The sequence below is a fragment of the Sus scrofa genome, chromosome 12, assembly GCF_054392235.1.
Source record: "Sus scrofa isolate SSC_HxYL_T2T_F1_AM1 chromosome 12, Sscrofa_HxYL_maternal_Yorkshire_Landrace_v2.0, whole genome shotgun sequence".
Taxonomy (NCBI): domain Eukaryota; kingdom Metazoa; phylum Chordata; class Mammalia; order Artiodactyla; family Suidae; genus Sus; species Sus scrofa.
In genome coordinates this window covers 55939841-55956113 of record NC_139394.1, presented here as the reverse complement: position 1 = coordinate 55956113, position 16273 = coordinate 55939841, and the positions used below count along the sequence as shown (strand labels likewise).

Genomic DNA, 16273 nt, shown 5'->3' with positions numbered 1-16273 from the left:
ACACTGGATCCCTAACGCACTGAGTGAGGCCAGGGATCAGACCCTCATTCTCATGGATACTAGTCGGGTTCTTAACCAGCTAAGTCACAGCAGGAACTCCTGCAAATTATTTTCTTCAACTTGACTTGACTTGATGATATGTCTCGAACATCTTTTGGTACTAGTCCATGAAAGTCCATGGCCTGATTTTAATGTTTGGGGAGAATTCTGTTGTTCCATAATTTATTTAGCTGCTCTCCTATTGACGTACGTTTATGAATCCACTCCTCACCCCCGTACGGTTTTGCTATTACAAACCAGGCTCCAACAGTATCGTTGTATGTATATCTTTTGCACATAGGCCAGGATTTCTTGAGGCTGGGTTTCTAGAAGTGAAATTGCTGGGGTAGGAGTTCCTGTTGTAGCGCAGTGGTGACGAACCTGACTAATATCCATGAGGAGGAGGGTTTGATCCCTGGCCTCGCCCAGTGGGTTAAGGATCCAGCGTTGTCATGAGTTGTGGTGTAGGTCGCAGACATGGCTTGGATCCTGGGTTGCTGTGGCTGTGGTGTAGGCTGGTAGATCCAATTCAACACCTAGCTTGAGAACTTCCATATGCCGTGGGTGTGGGCCTAAAAAGCAAAAAAAGAAAGAAAGAAACTGCTGGGTGAAGGGATGTACATTTAAACACTGGTCGATGATGCCTGATGACTTCCAAGTGACCTCACAGTTGACACTGCCTCCAGCAAGTATCTGAAAGCATCTGTTTCTCTATACTCCTGCTAACATTTGTTATCAGTCTTTTTGATTTTTGGCAATAAAATCAGTGCAAAATCATCTCTCATTATTGTTTTAATTTCCATTGCCCTGGTTACTAGTGGAAGCTGTGTATCTTCGCATGGTTATTGACATTTGTATTTTTCTCCTGTGAATTGCCTATTCATATGCTTTGTCCAATTTTTATTGTGTTGTGTGTCTTTTTTATTGATTTGTATAAGATCTTGATGTATTCTGACTATAAATTCTCTGTGTTAAATGTGTTATGTAAAATGTCTCCTCATTTACTGCTTGTAATTTAACTTTGTACATAAGGTATCATTTTTCCACAAAGTGTTTTAAATTTTATGAGATTAAATATGCTAATCTTTTTATTATGTGGCTTCTGGGCTATGTGTCTTGTTTTGGGAAAATCTTTCCCATATCAAGATTATAGGAATTACTTTGTAGTTTTATTCCATTTTATTCCAATTTCTTATGTGTAGCTTTTTTCTTTTTCTTTTTTTTTTTTTTTTAAGGCTGTACCTGCAGCAGATGGAAGTTCCCAGGTTATGTTGAATCACAGCTGCAGCCATAGCAACACCAGATCTGAGCCAAGCCTGCGACCTACACCACAGCTCATGGCAATGCCCGATCCTTAACCCACTGAGTGAGGCCAGGGATGGAACCCCTGTCCTCATGGATACTATTTGGGTTCATGACCGCTAACTCCCTTCTTAGCTTTTCAAATCGTCCTTGAGCAGGCCCTCTGTGTGTGTGTGTGTGGGGGGGGGGACATCTTCTGACCCCTTTTTCCTAGTTTCTTTTCTCTGAGCATCTTCTGTTCACTTGGGTTCTCTGCCTTGATGTTTGTCTCAACTGATAATGATTAGCACAGAAGTTGCAACCTGGAGGGTTGAGAGAAGAGAATATCCAAAGGGAAAGGCCCTCTGACATTGCTGCTGGTCTCTTTTGTGGGCGAGAATACCTCCAACTTGTCAAGATCTTGGCAGACTAAAGATTACTTTTACATATCTGAAGAGCAAAAATGATCCCCAAGTTACCAGAAGTCCTGGAAATAAAGTCAGTGTTCTTTAATCAGAAGGATGCTTGGGGGAAGGAATTTCAACCTCTCCATCAGCACTAGGGATTTCTGCTCCATCATCCCCAAAAGGTGGTCACTGGACCTCTGCTCACACAGCCCAGGTGATGGAAAGCTCATTACCACTGGAAACAACTCATGTGATTTCTGGGCATCTCCAACAGTGTCCATTTCTTCCATCCACAGAGCCAAGATCAGTTTCCTTTAGGGGGTGCCCATCTGTAGATGAATATTGGGTCACCCACTGGACTACAGAGATTTGGTGAGTGTATAACCCACTCATCAGAATCTTCTTGTCTCCAGACTCAATGGCTCTTTTTAGCACGTGAATTCCAATTCCTCTCTTCTTTTGGAGGGCTCTGCTAGGACTCTATTTTTCAGTCCTGGCCTGACTCGCACAAAATAGGCTGTGGGGAACTTCTCTCTAAATCTGAAATGCCTTTAGAAAGCTGTTCGTGCACGAGTACTTGCCAAGGGCAGACAGGGTGTGTTCCAAACACCTGGGTTCTGGGCAGGGCATACAGATCTAATAACCTGTTGAGAACCGGCTGGTCTGGCTCTGAACCTCTGGGCCAAAACCAATGCCCCATTTGCCATCATCCCTTTCCCGGGCAACTTCTTAGAGAATGTTGGAGCAAAAATAGCCCTTGGAAATAACCTGCTTCAACCTCTTTTTCCATTTGACACGTGGGGAAGACTGAGTCCCAGGGGACAGTTTTGGCCAGTGTCATCCCGTGGAAGAAGAAATTGGAGCCCAAATCTCATGCTTCTCAATTTCAGTGAGATTGCATTTCACCTACAAGACAAATGCTGCAGACATGGAGAATAGACCTGTGGTTGCCAAGGGGGCAGGGGAGGGAGTGGGATGGACAGGGAGTTTGGGGTTAGTAGATAACATCTGTTACATTTCAAATGGATAAGATACGAGGTCCTGCTGTGTAGCACAGGGAACTATGTCCAGTCTCTCGGGATAGATCATGATGGAAGAGAATACAGGAACACATATGACTGGGTCACTTTAGTATACAGCAGAAATCACAACCTTGTAAATCAACTACATTTTAATTTTTTTAAAAAAGGAAAAAAATAGAAATGCTGAAGATCCTATGCGTCTTTGGTTCCAGGGGTCCTCAGAGAGCTTCGTCCCCAAAAATGACCACTTCTGCCCATTGTCTGTGTTTTCCCTGTGTTGATCCTGTGTCTGTGTCCTGAGCTCAGGGGGCACTGCCTTAGCCTTGAGCACTCCCCCCATCCCTGAAAGTCTGGAACACAGCACCTTCCTAACTCATGACCCCACCCCCACCCCACCCCCACCCTGCCAGGGCTTATCATTGCAAAGGTACGATGAAAAGAAAATCTGTTACTATTCAAGCAAATTTGCTAAACAAGCAACTCTTTCAGGGTGACTATTTATTGCTATTTATGATGACAGATTATCTTTCTGATTTCCCCCAGCACATGTCTCCAGAGGAAATTAGATACAGTAGTTTCCTTAAGCAGGACCAGGAGAGGATGTTTCTATAAATACTTAACAACTTGTCAGGGGAGATTACAAATATTGGCACGTCCTTCACAATGTCATGCTGGTTATTGAAGCTGTTGTAAGAAATCAGGATAGTTTATTTTCTTCCTGCTCCAAGGTACTGCTACATTTTTCTGAGGCCAGAGGAGGAGCTTCTAGAGGCAGAAGTGCCAGGACCAGACTCAAGGACAAGATCTTGGCATTCCTCCAGCCTTTCCCAGGAACTCCCAAGAGCCTGGGCTTTGGGGTCAGATGTCTGAGTTCACCAGCTCCACTATTTTCCAGCTCAGGAAACTTGGGCAAATCCCTCCACTGTTCAGAGCCTCCATTTTCTCTTCAAAATGATGACGCTATTTTTGCCTCATCTCACGGTGTTGATGATGGATGACAGTCCCCTGACCTGTGGTTAGTGCTTTACAAATACAGTGCTCGTTCTAGCCTCTTTCTAGTTCACCAAGAGGACCTCCTGCATTAGCAGACAGAGGTGGCTCTAAATCCCATTGTCTTTTGAGGTCCTGTGTCACTTAGGAGAAATTTGACAATGATGAGAATAATAAATACAGCCAATAAATGCTGACATTTCTCAATCTCTTGCCATTGGTCAAGAATGGCTCTAAGGGTGTCCCATGGATTCTGTCACTGAGGAAGGACAAGGTTCTAGTAGCAACATCTTTTACAGAGGAGGAAACCGAGACAGAAAAATGAGTTCAAGGTCACACCCTCAGAAAGGACGGAGTTGCGGAGTTCCCGTCATGGCTCACCGGAAACGAATCCCACTAGGAACCATGAGTTTTCGGGTTCAATTTCTGGCCTCCCTCAGTGGATTAAGGATCCGGCATTGCCCCGAGCTATGGATCCAGATGTGGCTTGGATCCAGTGTTGATATGGCTGCGATGTAGGCCAGTGGCTGTAGCTCCAATTCGATCCCTAACCTGGGAACCTCCATATGCTGCGGGTGTGGTCCTAAAAAAAAAAAAAAGAAAAAAAAAAAAGAAAAGAAAGGATGGAGTTATGATTGGCTTCAGGCACTCAACCACCCAAAGGAAAGGAGGGTCTCTTCTTTCCTTTTTTTTCTTTTTCAGCCCCACCTGCAACATGAAGTTCCCAGGCCAGGCATCCAACCGGCACCACAGCGGCCACCTGAGCCACATAGCAGTAACAACACTGTCTCCTTAACCCCTCCTTTCTAGTAATCTCTCTCTTCAGTACCCTTAGGAATATTTTATTAATCCTATATGACCTAAGTTTAACCATCATGGGTCTAGGTATGGATTTTTTATTTATCCTGCTTAACACTTGGTAGAATTTTGAGATCCGGGGACTCATGGCTTATTTAAGTTCTGTGACATTTTCGGCTGTTATCTCTTAAAGCGCCGATTTCTCTGTTAGCTCTGATCAGACCTACTTTGGGGCTTTTGGAGTCATTTTCCCTGTCTTTCAATGTTGTCTTTCATATTTTTAAATCTTGCATTGCTGTTCGGCTCTGTTCTGTTTGATCTTTGCCTTCTCAATTTCCTCTCTTCCGCTCTGTCGAATTCTTTTCCATTTCTCTATTGCATTTTAAAATTTCATGAACTCTTTTTTTCATTTCTAAGATCTCTAATTGGTTCCTTTTCATACGCACTTCCTTTGTATCTCATCATTTTATTTCTTGTGTTGCGGTTGTGCTTTCTTTCTTGACCTCTGTCAGTCTATTATGATGCTTGTTGCTTAAGTTGGCCTTCTTGGGAGGGCGGGCTGTTTGATCCTTTTTTTCCTTCAAAGGTAAGTGATTTCATTGGCAGAGTTTGTGGTTAGTCTCTCGTGGTGGTGATTCTCCTTGGTTTCTTTGTGCCTCCTGTTTTTGAATTCACCTGCTCGGTCCCTCTGCCCCATCTCCAAGTCATGTCTTCTTGGTAACCAGGTGTGGGGCATCTCAGTGCAATCTTGGATGGACAGGAAGTGGGTTTCTGATCCTTGGCATTCCCTGGGAGGTGTCCTTCTGCCCCTGTGGCCCAGGGACATCGTGTGGTTTTAGTCTCGTTTGCTGCTCTCCAGTGCAGTCCAGTGTTTCTCTTAGGAGTCTTGCTTTTAAAAACTACAGGGGAGTTCCTGTCGTGGCTCAATGAATCTCAATGAATCTGACTAGGAACCACGAGGTTGTGGGTTCGATCCCTGGCCTCACTCAGCGGGTTAAGGATCTGGTGTTGCCGTGAGCTGTAGTGTAGGTCACAGATGCAGCTCGGATCCAGGGGTTGCTCTGGTATGTGCTGGCAGCTACGGCTCTGATTAGACCCCTAGCCTGGGAACCTCCATATGCAGCGGGTGTGGCCCTAGAAAAGGCAAAAAGTTAAAAAACAAAAAACAAACAAAAAACCCCAGATCTTATGGAGTTTCTGTCGTGACAGAGAGGAAACGAATCTGACTAGGAACCATGAGGTTGCAGGTTTGATCCCTGGCCTCACTCAGTGGGTTAACGATTTGGCTTTGCTGTGAGCTTTGGTGTAGGTCACAGACTCAGCTCGGATCTCGCGTTGCTGTGGCTGTGGTGTGGGCCGGTGGCTGTGGCTCGGATTGGACCCCTACCCCGGGAACGTCCATATATTATTCTGTGGCCCTAAAAAGGACAAAAGACAAAAAAATAAAAATAAAACAAAAACTATGGGGATGGGAGTTCCCTTGTGGTGCAGCTGGCTAAGGATCTGGGGTTGTCATTGCAGTGGCTCGGGTAGCTGCCGTGGTGTAGGCATGGCCAAAAACAAACAAACAAACAAACAAACAAACAAAAAAAGAAACTACAGGGATCTCTCTTATTTTTTAGCATGTCTGCGTGCATTTTCCCTTAGCACTAGGAGTTTGGAGCAGAAAGTAGGGGTTTTAGCAGCATCTTAGTCCAACATCTTGAACCAGAAAGCTTCTTTCATTATTACTCTTTACTAAAATGAAATAATGGACATATACAAAAAAGAGCTTATATAATATTGACTATAAAGCATAATAATAAAACATAAACCTGTGAACCTACCCCCGCTAACGGAATAGAACATGACCAGCGTTGTTGAAGCCAATGTAAGTTCCTTCTATACCCTTAGGAATCTCTAAGTCCCTCTCTTTTTCTCCCCCACCCCTAAGTGACCACTCTTGGGTATTTTCTGTTTATCTTTCTCTTGTTTCCCCCTCCATTATTTTTCACCATTTTTTTTTTTTCCTGCAGGGACGTGCCATCATAATATTGGCTTCTTAGAATTGTGCTATGAAGCTCCAAAAATAATCAAAACACATTAACACGTAAATGGACCAACAAATCAATGGAACGGAATAGAGAATTTAGGAACAGACTCAAGTTTGTAAGGGGATGTATTAGACAATAACGGAGGTATTCTAAATCAAGGGCAAAAAAGATGATTTAGTCAATAAATTGGTGTTGGGCAATTTGTTATCACCCTGGAACAAAATACATCTTAGATCCTTATCTTACACCTTACCTAGAAGTGAATCCCTAATGGATGAAAACAAATCTAAATTAGAAAATAGGCCCAAATCATAATAGAACTAAAGGAAAATTTAGGAGAATAATTTTGTAATCTTGGGGTAGGGATACCTTTCTAAGCAATACACAAAAGCTCAAATCTGTGAAGGAAGAGATTTGTATGCTTAACTACACAAACATTTAAACTTTTTGACATAGCCAAAGATGCAAATAAAATCCAAACACAAACACCCAAGAGCTTGATGATAATTGGGTCATCTCTTTGTCCAGGAGCTGGTGTCCACAGTGCCCTTCTGATGAGCCCAGTTATTTTCAGCTGTAATGAGAGATAACGTCCGGGACTCCATTTTTGCTCATAGATGCACAAGCATTTTTTCCCCTAATTATTAAACCGACTACAAAAACTTTTAAATTGGGGGATATTGCCAGTGTTCACAGAGGAAGCCACCCTAACATTCACAGGGGATGACAGGTAGTCAATGAGGAGAAAAAAAACCCCACGCTGGCTCTGCCGATCTGTCTGTTCTTGCTGCACTAAATTACAGAATTAATAGGCTCTTAGAAAAGACTGACACACAGTGACTGTGAGAAAGACAATTAAATGTGGAAACCCACTTTTCTTACCGCCACGAATTTTAACGGGAGGCTTTGAGACTCAATAAATCGCTTTCCTCTTTTTTCTCCCCTGTCCCCTAGGTTCCTCACAAAAGCATCTAGAACACAGAAGAGGTGTCTCCCTCTTGATCCTCTCCAACTCCTCGTTAAGGTTACCTTTCCTTCCAGAAAGTTCCTTTTGAAATAAAGGAGAATTATAAAGACCCTTGTGGTTCTATCCTCTCCCAGATGGTCATCTTGTTCTCATTTTTACCTCTCCCAGGCAACCTAGGACAGATTCATTCATTGATTCACTTGTTTATTCACTTGGCAAATGATCCTTTGATCTTGCTGTCTCTAGGTGCTAAAGCAAGTGGTAGGTCTGAGCTTGATTTGATTCCATCTAAGGGAGAGAGAGAGGGAAGTGGCTGATTATATACCCGGGGTAAGAGGTTCAGAGATGGACGGAAAAGGCGCAGGAACCCCCAGAGGAAGAGTTAGTTCACACCCAGGTACCCACCCTCCTGCCCCCTGTACCCACACCACCCAGAGCATCATGGCCTCTGCAGGTCCTCAGTCCTCACCTGGCATGAAACAGGCACTTGCTAAATGTATCCCGAATTGACTCAACTTGTTAACCTTTCAGCTGAGTCCTCCCAAGGTTAGATATCCAACTCAAATTAGTCTGCACTCTGCCCCAGAGGCTCTCATGATTAATTGCGAAAAAAAATCCCTTTTGAGGGGAAGAGGAGGAATTCTTTTTTTTTTTTTTTTTTTTTTTAAATCCCGATTTTCTCCCAGCTTCAGCTGTTCTGCAGTCAAGCATTTGTCATATTTGAGTCCTTTAACCACTAGTCATTTCTGACTAATACCCGGCAGGCCGACATGGGGTGCGATTTCCAAGATGATAAATGCTTCCCTTCTTATCTTTTGATATCTGGAAGTAGAAAATTTCAAGGAAAAAGGGTTTTACACCAAGACGGCCATAAATCTCATTGTGTTCACAACAGAAGGCTGACCAGAAGAGTTTATTAAATCCGTAAAGGATTTGATGTATATCAAACTGTTACATAAAGTCAATACTTTGGAGAGAAGCAGACAATAAATACTCGGCAAGAGGCAATATTTCCATCGGGGAGAAGGCAATCGCATAAAGATTAGGGGAGCAATTTCAATATGGCCCGTCTCTCTGCTGTAAGGAGACATGTCTTGTTTTCCAGAATGATCACAGGGGAAGGAGCGGGGGGGTGGGGCAGGCAACCTTCCAGACTTGGCTAATCTCGGCATCAAGCCTAAACTGGATGTTGAGGACTGAATACATAGTGTTGTACCCCCTCCCCTCGCATTTGTCTGCTGAAGCCCTGCCCCCCAGGGTGGCTGTATGTGGAGACTGGACCTTTGAGGAGACAAGTTAGGTTAAATGAAGTCATAAGGATGGGGGCTCTGATTCAATGGGATTGGTATCTTTATAAGAAGAGACACCAGGAGTTCTCGTTGTGGCTCAGTGGGTTAAGAACCCAACCCGGATCCATGAGGATGAGGGTATGATCCCTGGCCTCCATCGGTGGGTAAGGATCAGTATTGCCATGAGCTGTGGTGTACATCCCAGACGAGGCTCAGATCTGGTGTTGCTGTGGCTGTGATGTAGGCCAGCAACTGAAGCTCTGATTCGACCCCTAGCCTGAGAACTTCCTTATGCTGTGTGGCCCTAAAAAAAAAAAAGGCAAAAATAAAAATAAAAAAATTTTTAGAAAAAGAGAGAGACACCAGAAGGCTGTCCTTTCCCCACCCTCATACAAAGTGGAGATCATGTGAGCACACCTGGCTCTTGAGGGACAACTGCCTTCACTGGATGAGCACTTGGCTTTCCGGATGGTTATTTCCTCTTGTCTGTATTACGTTCCATTTTTCCACCCACTCTCGGAGTAAGTTGGGGGAGGGGGCAGGGCACGGCTTTGCGTCCCATCTTGGCTGAGACTTCCTTTCCTCCCTGATGCCCCTTTCAAGGCTGCTCCCCTGCAGGCCAGGCTGGCTTACCCATGATTGGAACTCACTGACCCTTCGGGTTCGGAAGCTATTCTTCTAGCTGTCCTTCCCTGGAAACTTGCTGCCCCCACCTAGGTCAGTGCCAGGCAGTGGAGCCCAGGAAGCCACCGCACCAGGGCCACAGGCCGCTCTTCCCCTTCCAGCTCAAGAGACTCTTTCTTACTTGCATGAGGCATCCTTCTAGTCCCAAATTCCACCCACCATCCCCAGCGCACACCCAGGGATGGCTGAGCGTGTGTGTAACATATCTGAGGACTGAACCAGGGAGCAAGGTGCATCTCATCTGATGTCCACTCCCAGGTGTGCCGGCTGTGAAGGGTGGCATCACCAGCTCTTGCTTTTCCACCCTTCATCCTGCCTCACCCCTTCCCCTTGGGGTCCTGTCCTGTCCTCCCCCCAAGGTCTTTGCTGTTAGAATGTTAACCTTAAAAGCAACCCCAGAAGGGAGAGCTGCCAGTTAGTTCAGAGGTTGGACCATGGTGCTAATGAAGGCAAATGATAAACAAAAGGGAGAAAGGACAGCACTGCCCACACTTACAATTCGTGCTTTCAAAGGGAGACTCCCAGGGGCCGGAAATGGGAAGGTGTCCCCGAATTGCTCCACATTGTCAGCGTTTCCGGAGGCCATCTGTGCATGTTAGGATTTCTGGGATGCAAGTAACAGAAAATCCAGCTGGTTAAAGCTGATGTCTTGGCTCTCAATAGAGCGAGTCCTCAGGGGCTTCTTGACAGTGATGTGACGAGGACCCAGCTTCTCTTTTTATTGCCGCCTCCTCCTCCTCTGTGATGGGTTCTTTCTCATAGGCCCCTCCTTTTGTGACACCTGCCCATTGAGAGGACGGTTTGCTCCCTGGTTCATGTTCCCAGCGAAGGAGGCTGTTTTTGCCTCCAACCAGCAAATAAAATCCCTAGGCTTCAGCTGGCTGAACTCACTTAGTGACATACCTCCCAGGGTAGGGAACACAGGGCACCCTGGTGTTGGGTGGCCCCTGGTGATGGGTGGTGGAGGGATTGAGAGCTGGGGATGGAGTCAGCTTCCTCTGAAGCCCCCAGGGTGTGTGTGGGAGGGTAGATGCCCCAGGTTGTCAACCAAGAGAAGGAAGGGTGGTGCTGGAAATCCCCCAAACAGCATATCCAGGGATGGGGATGGGAAGAAAGGGGACGAGGATGTCAGAGGCTACCTCGTCCAACATCCTCGTTTTACAGAAGGGAAAGTAAAGGGTCAGAGAGGAGATGAAAGGGCCCCTGGACTGCAAACAGCAAGCCCATGTTGGAAGAAACCAACGCCTTTCTATGAAAGAGACTTGGGACCCAAGTCTTCCTTTTTTATTTTGCGGGAGTCCTTGGGAAAAAGACCCTGACATAACCACTCCTCGGTCCAGGATAAATGAACACAGAAAATGCTTCAAGAAGGCAGTGCGACTGATAGATTTTATTGATTGGCTCTTCCTTGGGCTTCCCCGGGAAATGCTCCAGTTCCCTCATCTCAGCCCCGTCGACACGGACACGATTGCTTTCATTACAGGAGGGCATTTCCTTGGAATGAAATGTGAAGCGGGGTGCGTTCCACTCTCACCTCGGGCCGGTGTGGTGCCTGGGCTCCAGACAGACATTTCATTATTTCCAAACAAATATCACCTTCCATCAAATATTGGTTTTATATGAAACCAGAGTGATCACGAGCACTTTTTGTCACCAGAGTAAAGAAACAACGAGCAGCCCCGGGGTCATTAGTTTCTTCCCAGAGAAGCAATGATGTGTGGGTGTGTGGGTGTGTAGATGTGGGGTGAGTCAAAGAACAAGGTGAGTTAGATTAGAAAAGCCGTCACCTTTTTATTCTGACTCAATGTTTCTGTCTTTCTCCTGGCAGGTGGGGTCCCAGCCCTTGCTGTCTGTCATCCTATCTGGAGGGAACAGACATGCCAGGAGGTGCGGATTTGGAGTGGGGTCTGGGAGGCAGGTGGGATGGTCTGGGAGTCAGCTTCTTTGTTCCTGGGATCTAAAAGCTTTAAACAGACTTGCTGTGTGTCTCCAGGACACACCTGCCCTCTCTGAATCTCCATTTCCTCTTTGGTAACAGGAGGATAGGAGCCTAAATGGCCTCTAGGGTCCTCTGGCTCTTGTGTTCTATGGCACTGATGACAGCTGACTTGTGGGACTTGTCCCTTTGGTGAGAGCCCCCAGGGCTGAGGAGTGGGCCAGGCTCTAGGAACTTGAGGAGGGGATCTCTGGGGCCACTGAAGCTTCTGACCCCAATCTGGCACCTGTTCATCGTATCTCTGCCACATCTTGATTTTCTTTCAGTCTCCTTCTTAGTATCAGAGAACCACAGCTCTGACCTGGGCTTGCATCCCTCCAGTGACAGGGTGCTCACCACTTTCCATCTATTGTTGGAAAATCTTAGTCTTAGAGAGTCTTATAAAGAGACGATTTCCCTTTGCTGTTTAACCTGCTCTCTGCCAGCGCACAGAGCAAGGATCATTTTCCTCACAAATGACAGCTGTCATGTGATGAAGCATGGGGATCAAGAGTTTTTAGTCTGCCCATCTCCAGACTCAGCAGTCCGGATTCTGAATCATTTATGGACGCAGTCCTGGGACTCTTTATCGTGCTGGTTTGCTTCTTATAAATAACTTATGCAGCTGAAAATGTCCCTTCTTAGGTATGTAAAAATTGACCATAAAGGAAATTTACTACCACTATAGAAAATTTGTTGATTAGGGGATAAGAAAAAAGTCACCAAAGTTCTCATTTTAACCCACTTATTATTCAGATTTTGGTATATGCCTTTCTATCTTTTTCTTGGTCATGTGTCTAAATTTGAGCACTTTTTATCCCTTTCTCCACTTAACATCACATCAGAATTGGTTTTCATATTTCCTCCTAGGCTTTATAGTCATCATTTTGAAAGGACGTGGACTCTTCCATCAATTGAGGTACTAGAATTTTTAAATTCTTTTTCTTTTTTCCTTTTTGGCCACTTCACAGCATATGGGGTTCCTGGGCCAGATCTGAGAGGTATTATAATTTGTGTAACCAATCTCACACTGTTGGACATTTAGATGTTTCTATCTTTATGTTATTATAATGAATGCTGTGGTGGGCATTTTTGCGTGGAGCTTCTTCAAGAAAAATGTCAGTGAGCTGCATCATTGGGTCTGGAGGTTTAGCGTTTTTGGTTTACCACGTACGGCCTCAGTCCTTTGCAGAAGGGTCCCCAGGTGCCCGCAATAGGGAGATCCAGCGTCTAGGCCAAGCTCTGGAGAGAATGGTCTCTGAATGGGCTGGACCCGTGCTGGGCAGTGAAGGATGGTCAGTTCCCTGGTGCTGGACCCTGGGTGTCTAAGGATGGAGACAGTGTCAGATAACGGGTACGAATTTGGGCTTTAGAACCTGAAAGGGCAGGGTTGGACACCAGTCCTGTCATTTACTTCTTGTGTGCTCTTGGGGGATTTACAGAGACTTGATTTCCTCATCTGTAAAATGGGCACAACACTGACCTTCATACCTGCATTTAGCATGGGTACTAGTTTCTGCTTTAACAAATTTCCACAGACTTGATGGCTTTATTTTTTTTTCATTTTTTTTAATACTCAATTTATCACATCTGTAGTTGTATAATGATCATAACAATCTGATTTCACAGGATTTCCATCCCACAGCCCAAGCACATCCCCCCACCCCCCAAACTGTCTCCTCCAGAGACCATAAGTTTTTCATTGTCTGTGAGTCAGCATCTGTTCTGCAAAAAAGTTTCGTCTGTCGTTTTTTCAGATTCCACATGTCAGTGAAAGCATTTGATGTTGGCGCCTCATTGTATGGCTGACTTCACTTAGCATGATAATTTCTAGGTCCATCCATGTTGCAAAAAATGCTGGTATCTCGTTCTTTTTAATGGCTGAGTAATATTCCATTGTGTACATGTACCACATCTTCTTGATACAATCCTCTGTCGATGGACATTTAGGTTGTTTCCATGTCTTGGCTATTGTAAATAGTGCTGCAATGAACGTTGGAGTACATGTGTCTTTGCGCGTCGTGGTTTTCTCTGGATAGATGCCCAGGAGTGGGATTGCTGGATCAAGTGGTAGTTCTATGTTTAGTTTTCTGAGGAATCTCCATACTGCTTTCCACAGTGGTTGCACCAGTTTACAATCCCACCAACAGTGTACTAGTGTTCCTTTTTCTCCACACCCTCTCCAGCACTTATTGTTTGTAGACTTTTGGATGATGGCCCTTCTGGCTGGTGTAAGGTGGTACCTCAGAGTGGTTTTGATTTGCATCTCTCTGATAATGAGTGACGTTGAACATCTTTTCATGTGTTTCTTGGCCATCTGTATGTCTTCTTTGGAGAACTGTCTGTTTAGATCTTCTGCCCATTTTTTGATGGGGTTGTTTGTTTTTTTGGTATGGAGCTGCAGAAGGTGTTTATGAATTTTGGAGATTAATCCCTTGTCAGTTGATTCACTTGCAAAGATTTTCTCCCATTCTGTGTGTTGTCTTTTTGTGTTGTTTAGGGTTTCCTTTGCTGTGCAGAAACTTTGAAGTTTGATTAGATCCCATTTGTTTATTTTTCTTTTTATTGTCAATACTCTGAGAGGTGGATCTGAGAAGATGTTGCTCTCGTTTATGTCAGAGAGTGTTTGGCCTATGTTTTCCTCTAGGAGTTTGATAGTGTCTGGTCTTATATCTAGGTCTTTAATCCATTTGGAGTATATATTTGTTTATGGTGTTAGGGAGTGTTCTAATTTCATTCTTTTCCATGTGGCTGTCCAGTTTTCCCAGCACCACTTATTGAACAAGCTGTCTTTTCTCCATTGTATATTCTTGCCTCCTTTGTCATAGATTAGTTGGCTATAGGTGTGTGGGTTTAATTCTGGGCTTTCTATCCTGTTCCACTGATCTATATTTCTATCTTTGTGCCGGTACCATGCAGTTTTGACGACTGTTGCTTTGCAGTATAGTCGGAAGTCCGGGAGCCTGATTCCTCCAGCTCCATTTTTCTTTTTCAGGATGTCTTTGGCTATTCTGGGTCTTTTGTGCTTCCAAACAAACTTTAAAATATTTTGTTCAAGTTCTGTGAAAAATGTCCTTGGTAATTTGATAGGGATTGCATTGAATCTGTAGATTGCCTTGGGTAGTATAGTCATTTTGATAATGTTAACTGTTCCAATCCACAAGCATGGTATATCTTTCCATCTATTTGTGTCATCTTTGATTTCTTTCATCAGTGGCTTGTAGTTTTCAGAGTATAGGTCTTTTGTTTCTTTAGGTAGGTTTACTCCTAGGTATTTTATTCTTTTGGATGCGATGGTAAACGGGATTGCTTCCCTAATTTCCTTTTCTGCTTTTTCATTGTTAGTATATAGAAACGCTGTCGATTTCTGTGTATTGATTTTGTATCCTGTGACTTTGCCAAATCTGTGGATGAGCTCTAACAGTTTTCTGGTAGAGTCTTTAGGATTCTCTAGGTATAGTATCATGTCATGCAAATAGCGATAGTTTTACTTCTTCCTTTCCAATTTGGATTCCTTTTATTTCTTTTACTTCTCTGATTGCTGTGGCTAGGACTTCCAGAACTATGTTGAAGAGTAGTGGTGAGAGTGGACATCCTTGTCTTGTTCCTGATCTCAGCGGGAATTCTTTCAGCTTTTCACCATTGAGAATGATGTTCGCTGTGGGTTTGTCGCATATGGCCTTTATCATGTTGAGGTAGGTTCCCGTTATGCCCACTTTCTGAAGGGTTTTTATCAGAAATGGGTGTTGGATTTTGTGAAAGGCTTTTTCCGTGTCTATTGAGAGGGATCATATGTTTTTGATTCTTCAGTTTGTTAATGTGGTGTATCATACTGATAGATTTGTGGATATTGAAGAACCCTTGCATCCCTGGGATAAATCCCACTTGATCATGATTTACAATCCTTTTAATGTATTGTTGGATGTGGGTTGCTAGTATTTTGTTGAGGATTTTTGCATCAATGTTCATCAGTGATATTGGCCTGTAGTTTTCTTTTTTTGTGGAGTCTTTGTCTGGTTTTGTTCAGACTTGATGGCTTTAAACAACAGAAAAGGTATTCTAACAAATTTCTGCAGACTTGATGGCTTTAAACAACAGAAAGTATATTGTGTCACAATTCTGGAGGATTTGGTGTTGTCCATGTTCCAGATTTTGGCTATTCCATAAGATGTGTGTAGTGCTATCTCCTTGTTGTTGAATTTACATTTCCCTGATGACATAGTCTATGGAGCATCTTTCTCATGGGTGTATTTGCCACCTTTGTGTCTTCTTTGGTGAGGTGTCTACTAGGGTCTTTGGCCCATATTGTAATTGGGTTGCTTGTTATCTCATTGTTGAGTTTTCGGAGCTCTTTGTATATTTTAGATAACAGTCTTTTATCAGATGTATCTTTTGCAAATATTTTCTCCCAGTCTGTGGCTTGTCTTTTCATTCTCTTGACATGGTCTTTCCGAGCTCATTGTATGTTTTTGGTGTTATAAAGTGAACCACCAAAATAACCAAAATAAGGCTTTCGTCTCAACTACTAAAAGATAAAGGGAAAAGGAAAGACGAAGTGTGTATCAATTTCTCATCTTTTAGAGCCAAAGTAGGCAAGTGAAGGCCCACTGGGGAGATTCTACTTGTCACCGCTTCTCAGTCGCTCTCTTTTTACCACCCTGTGTTGTTGTTGTTTTAAACCACCTGGCTTTGTAAAGTTCTATTGGAATACAGACATGCTCATTCATTTGCTTATTGTCTATGGCTGCTTTCAGGACACCACAGCAGAAGTGAGTAATTGTGGCAGAG

At 44.1% G+C, this 16273-nt stretch overlaps 1 long non-coding RNA gene across 2 annotated transcripts in view; it reads left to right on the top strand.

Moving 5' to 3' along the window:
• Positions 1-16273, top strand: part of LOC146398358 (uncharacterized) — a 216071-nt gene that overhangs the window by 79302 nt on the left and 120496 nt on the right. For both annotated transcript variants that reach the window (XR_014821669.1, XR_014821668.1), the window contains exons 2-3: positions 11339-11397; positions 12356-12404. This is a non-coding gene — a long non-coding RNA (uncharacterized LOC146398358). The remainder of the gene's footprint in view (positions 1-11338; positions 11398-12355; positions 12405-16273) is intronic.